Source organism: Lepidothrix coronata, unplaced genomic scaffold (assembly GCF_001604755.1).
Source record: "Lepidothrix coronata isolate B3197 unplaced genomic scaffold, Lepidothrix_coronata-1.0 Scaffold238, whole genome shotgun sequence".
Lineage (NCBI taxonomy): Eukaryota > Metazoa > Chordata > Aves > Passeriformes > Pipridae > Lepidothrix > Lepidothrix coronata.
The window spans coordinates 585,443-591,792 of record NW_016690418.1 but is presented as its reverse complement, the minus strand read 5'-3'; the positions used below and the strand labels follow the sequence as shown (position 1 = coordinate 591,792).

The following is a 6,350-nucleotide window of genomic DNA, read 5'->3' as shown; positions in this document are numbered from 1 at the left end:
TGTATATATACACACATCTCTTCACTTAAGGGATATTTAACTTTTACTGGCTTAGAGACCCTGTAACAGATAGGGGTGGAGATCTTTAGGAAGAAATTCTCTCACTGAGAATGCAGCCTGTGCAGAACTCTTGATCCTGGCTCACCTGGGGCATAAAAGTTTTGAAATAAATCCTGGATTTTAGACTGTGATAGTTTTAGGACACTGAATGAACTTGCTGTGCTGACTGGTTCATCTCAGCTTAGAATGGAAACTAAAACCCCTTCCTGCACCTAGGGGGGAAGCCAAAGAGGAAATAATGACTTAAAACATGCCTTTATCTTCTGTACTGAAAGAAGATAAAGGGTTTTTTTTAAACTTTTTATGCAGACAAGCTGCCTTTTGTCATGTAATAAGTTTTTGGCAATTTAATTATAGTCTTAAAAATGCCCAAGTGACTGTACAGTTCAAAAAGCATTTGGCAAAACCAAATTGTGTTTTCTGAGGTCAGCAAAAACTTACTGATTGGAGTGGCATTTTTTTAGTCTGTGAGAGTATTGGCAGCTAAAAGAGGTATGTATTTCTATGTCTTCTGTGAAGCTGTAATGAAAATGAAGTTATGACTGTGAAGCTTCCAGTTTTGACAATAAGAGTGGCCCTTCTATCTCTGAAGGCTGATGAGTTCTTCATACAAGTTGAAACTGTAAATATTTTATGGCACAAGATGAGTTGCTGGGATCCAAACATAAATTTTGGGAAGAAAAAGGAAAAAAAATTGAATGAATGTGCCTGCATCCTTGACTCTACTGAATTGCTGCAGTAAAGAGCCATATGGTATTTTGGTAACTTCTGTGCATTGGAAAATTATAGATTACAAGTGCATTGGACCTGCAGGCATCCCATGTACAGGAATATGACTATTTCAGTAAAAGAGCACTTTCTGTCCAGCTTGCACTGTCCAGACTGCTGAAGAATTTTACCTAAACTACCAGATTAAGTGTTTCTATGTATTAGCCAATGTGGAAGGAGAGGGGAGTCCAAGACCATGGGGCCCAAACCACAGTCTCTAATTTTCTTCTTTGCATAGAACACACAGGAAGAAGACTATTTTCCTGTTCCTTCTTTGAAAATGAAAACAAAGGAGATTGACATCCTTTTACTTTTTCAGTCAAGTGTCACTCATCCTAAAGTTGTAATAATCAATTCAGAATGGCTACTTACACTTCTTTACAAAATTTGATTAAAGAGCCTTGCAGATAAGTTAAAGACCACAAAAAAACCCCAAACCTCATACCTTCACAACTTTAAACTGAATTAGTTGTTTCTTTGAATTGCCTGTTTTCTGTCATGTTGCCATAGGTATCAAAGCAGCGAGCTGTTATCATTCCTTTGTGAGGATTGCTGCTGTTTTATATTCACGTAGCAGCAAATCAAAGGATGGGTCTTCAGACAGGAAAAGGGAAGGTGTGTTGTTTTAAAGATATGCAAAACACACCTAGAGCGAGTCGGGCCAGGTACGGTGGGTACACGTGTGGATGCACCGAGGGGGATTGGCATATGGCAGCAGCATAATTACTTACTGTGTGCATTCATGGAAAATGCTTATCTTGGTTGCTAAACCTTTCTTCTGACTTCTTTTTATCCCTGCCAGCTAAAGCTCGCTCAGATACTGCTGCTCCCTGCACTCGTGGCTTTCACGTGGTGTTTGAAAGGACCCTGCGTTTTAGCTGCCAGTTTTAATGATACATCCTGCTCTTATTGATTTGTGTTCAACTCTGCTTAGCCCAAAAGGGATGTCTCCATTTAAAGGGATTTGCAAAAGCCTACTGGAACAGGTTGTGTTGTGCCTGCCCCATCCCTGGAAGTGTTCAAGGCCAGGTTGGACGGGGCTTGGAGCAACCTGGGCTAGTGGAAGGTGTCCCTGGCCATGGCAGGGAGGTGTAATGAGGTGATCTTGTGAGATCTTTTCCAACCCAAACAATTCTGTGATCAGAGAACAAATAGAAAATATTAATTTTGGCATCAATGATAATAACCTATAAAGCATTACTGCAGCACATGCTGAGGAAAGGTGTTTTGGCTTAATCTTGTGCCCAGCTTTATACATGTGACTGCCAGTAATTTAAGTGTGAGCTGCTCATCTGCCTGATTCTGCTCTCCAGCACAAAGATTTCCCCATCACGAAGATGTGGTTGTTCTGTTTATCTTCCCGTAAGCACATACAACCCAGTAATGGAAACACAACTTAAATGAGTAGAGCCATCAACCCACTCATGCAGGCAGAGCTGTTAGAACCTGTAGAGCTTCTTACACCAAAAAAAGGGTATTTGGGTGATCATGATTGTTTTTGCACTTGCATCTTTTAGTACTGTTTTTATTTAGTGTCGTGTCACTAAATAAACGTTTAATTTAATCCTAACTTGAAAGACCTGCTTTAAAGCTGCATGCAGTGAATGATTTTCTTTTGAAGACTTGAATCTATTTACAGAATCTCACTACTGTTTTTATCTAACTTTGCTGTGTTTTCTTTCAACTTTGGAAATGCATTAGCTGTAAACCGCATGTAAAATGTCTTCAGTCTTTGAATTGATGTTTTATTTAGGAGCCTGGCATATCTGTGAATCTAAATTGAAAACAAAAAGTGATTTAGTGAGGAAATAGTTAATAAAATGGTACCAATAGTGTTTGAAGAGGCTGCTGGTTTTACTCAGGAAGTTTTCGTTTTCTAGAATTTGTGCTGCCTCATTATTTGTAATACTGAAACTGCTCCTTACCAATCATACCAATCCCCTGCATGAAGAAATGAAAGTAATGCTTGCAATTCTGGGTGGAAAATACTGAGTTAGACTTACTGGGCCAAAATCTGCACTGAAGTGAAATGGTAAGAACCCCAACTATTGCCTGGAGTGCTCATTTTAACAGGATTGCAAATAGGATTCTTACTATGGCTAACTTTAATGGAAAGAGGAAGCATAAACACCTTGTGAACCAAAATCAGGACTGAGATTCTCCAAAGTTTATGACTAAATGCACCACAAAACTTGATGTCAGCTGGTGAAAAATCAGGATAAAATAATCTGGAGGTGAGTATTCAGAGCTGCTCCAGGAGCTGCACTGGTTGTGCTGGTGGATGATGTTCTCTCCCCAGCTGTGTCATGGGGCAGTCCTTGCTGTCTTGCTTCAAGGTTGGGTGACTCTTGGTTGTCACTAAACTTCTTTCTCCATCATGGATGACTGACCTTAAGAATCTTTTAGTTCGAATAATTATGCTTCACCTACTTTAAAATCCTCTTTGCAGTCTCTGAATAACAGGCTGATAGTAACCTATATTTCTTTTGCTGGGTGTAGCCATGACAGTATTTTTTCTCATGTTTTGCAATTCTTAAAGAAGCTTAAAAACCTTCTGGTGTTGGATGTTTCTTGGTGAAAGGAGCCTGAAGTTATCATTGGCTCAGACTCTCAGCTCAGTTTAGGTTGTCTTTAGGCTGTCTCTGTGATAAGTAGCAAGTGAATGTGATTAGAGGGATGGAGGAAGGGTGAAGAGAATTGGGATTGTTCAGCAGGAGAAGAGAAGCTTTGGGGTGACCTAATTATGATCTTCCAGTGCCTGATGGGAGACTACAAGAAAGATGGAGAGGGACTGTTTACAAGGGTCTGGAGAAACAGGAGAAGGGGGAATGGCTTCAAACTGACAGAGAGTAGATTTATATTGGATATTAGGAAGAAATTCTTTGTTGTAAGGGTAGTAAGGCCCTGGCACAGGTTGCCCTGAAAAGTTGTGGCTGCCCCATTCCTGGAAGTGTCCAAGGCCAGGTTGGATGGGGCTTGGAGCAACCTGGGCTAGTGGAAGGTGTCCCTGCTCAGGGCAGGGTTGAAATGAAATGATCCTTAAGTTCCCTTCCAACCCAAATCATTCTGTGATTCTCTGTCTCTTATTGAACAACATAAAATTACTCTTTGCAAGTAAAGAGTAATTCACTGGAACTGCAGCTTCTTTCTTAGCAGCATCTTTCAGAAGTTTCAGTGTGCTCTCTTTGAATATAAAGCAGTTGGGTAACACTAGAAATGCTGTAGAGTGCAGCAGCAGTTGTTACGTTGATAGGCTTGAAGAGGCAATACATTAGTGTAAAAGCAGAGGCCATACCTGCAGAGCTCACCACACGTGCCCTTAAGCAAAAGATAATAATTAGTTGCTTGTATTCCCCTGCAAACCAGCCCAAGGTTTGATGTTTATGAATTGCAAAGATCACCAACTTGAGCTACAAGCTGCCAGAGCTGTTCATGCCCCTTCGGTTTTTAATGTACCTGTAAGATGTTTTGATAAAGGCATTTAATCTGAAGGGATTTACATGCCATAATCACACCTCCAGTGATTCCAGCACAAAAGCAAGGGTAGTTCTTCAAAATATTTTAAGTGCTAACTTCCACTTCAGTACGAATAAGAAACAGGAAGAACATCTCTGAAAACATCTTCATATTTTGTTTGCCAGACATGATTCAGTTGCTTGTGGGATTGATGGTCATTAAAAGTGGTGAAGTATGTGCTGTTAGGTAGCCTGAGGAGCGAGAAGTTGCTCACAGCTTGGGGATACCTGCTTTGCTAATTAGTTCATACACATTCAGCTCAGGCGATTTGCACTTCAGTCAAAAGGAAATATTTGACTAGAATCAACTTTCTTTGGCATTCTGGTAGAGCTGGTGCTGTGTTTCCTAAATCAGAGTTGTAAGAATTACGTGACTTAAATAAAAATTGAATAATAGTTGCAAGTTTATACAAGGTGTATGCATTTTTTTGTGTGTGTAATTTGTAATATATAAATAAATGTGTGTATAAATATATATATATATATATAAAATTAGATATGTAATTTGTACCATGTGTATTTTACAGCAAATGCACACAAACTCCTGGCAGTTAAACCATTTTGTTTTTTCAGGAGCCCCAGTTTCATTGCATGTGCCTGTAAATATGGTAAAACTGGAAAAAATAAGATAAAAAATGAGTCTATGCAGAGCCTCTTTGTTCCAAATGTTCTGTGACCAGTGGGGACATGGTGAACTGGAGTGTGACCTTCTATAAGCTGAATTTGGGGTGAAAGAAGCAAAACTTTCCTTTTTTTTTTTTTTTAACAAATGATGTTTTTTTAACAGATGTTAACATGAAGTCTTAATGTGCAAGCTTCTTGAGTTATCAGGTTTGACTTCTTAGCCAAAGAACCCTAAATTTCCACTTGGGCATGGCAGGATGTAACACAATTATGAATAACAACACAATCATTTTCATTTCATAGAATCACAGAATGGTTTGAGTTGAAAAGGACCTTTAAAGATCATCTCGTTCTAGTTCGCTTTGGTGAATTAAAATAAGATATTAGGAAAGAAAAAAAGAGGTCATGTGAGTATATGTTACCTGAACCATATTTAAACTGATTTAAATCCAAGCTATCTCCACTGAATGATGAGAGTGGGAGGAGTTTGAGTCACTGCACAAGGTAAAATGTCAAACTGACTAATCACACTGGGCTGAGGAGATACAGTTAATTCCTGAGCTGCAGAGCAGGTCTTTAAGAACTGTGGTAAGACTATCCCCAATATAAATATGGCTAATAGTATTTCAGTGTAATTACATTAGTTGTCATGGGGCCATTTAGGAAATTACGTCACTCCAGTGCTCGAAATGGGGAGTAAATATAAAGCTGGGTCATGTTTGGAACACGTACGTTTATCATGTTATATATTACATAAGAATATACATGTGTAGATATAATATATGTGTCTATAAGCATATGCTACGTAATAAAGTATACAAGAATGTTATAATGCAATGTATATTATGTATAAAAATATGTAATATATAGAATATTCCATGTATGCCCAGTCCTGAGAGCTCTTGTGTGAGTAGGTGCAGCTCTGTGCTTGAGGGACTCTGCCAGCAGCCCCATTTCAGACACGTGCTTTTCTGGAAAACAGCCTTTTCTTAGAAAATGTTGAGCCAACTGACATTTAACTTATGTTCTTCTATGTAGCAGATAAGTATTTTTTTAGATCACAGGAGATAGTGTATCATGTGTTAATAGCCTCTACCACAGTTTCTCAGTAGAGCTCCTCTAGTAGTTTTTGAAAAGCTTTAATTGTGGTCCATTAGTGCAAGCAGAGTTAATTGAACCTTAAATATCTCTCAAATGAGCATGTGAGCAGAGTCTTTCCCGCTGGACTTTCCTCCACTACTTTTTGGTTCTTCAGGTAAAAAAAAAGTTACTCCTGTGCTCTATAAACAGCTGTACAGAATTCACATCTTAATTTTTAGAGGGCTTCATTCCCTGTTTACTGCTATAACTGCTTATTTTCGGAATGCTTAAACTCAATCAGGC

At 38.9% G+C, this 6,350-nt stretch overlaps 1 protein-coding gene across 4 annotated transcripts in view; it reads left to right on the top strand.

The window, feature by feature from the left end:
* Positions 1-1,633: 1,633 nt before the first annotated feature.
* The window catches only part of GTDC1 (glycosyltransferase like domain containing 1), a 149,259-nt gene continuing 144,542 nt past the window's right edge, over positions 1,634-6,350 (top strand). For all 4 annotated transcript variants that reach the window (XM_017834743.1, XM_017834742.1, XM_017834740.1 and 1 more), the window contains exon 1: positions 1,634-1,712. The gene's annotated coding sequence lies outside the window, so the exon portion shown is untranslated. The remainder of the gene's footprint in view (positions 1,713-6,350) is intronic.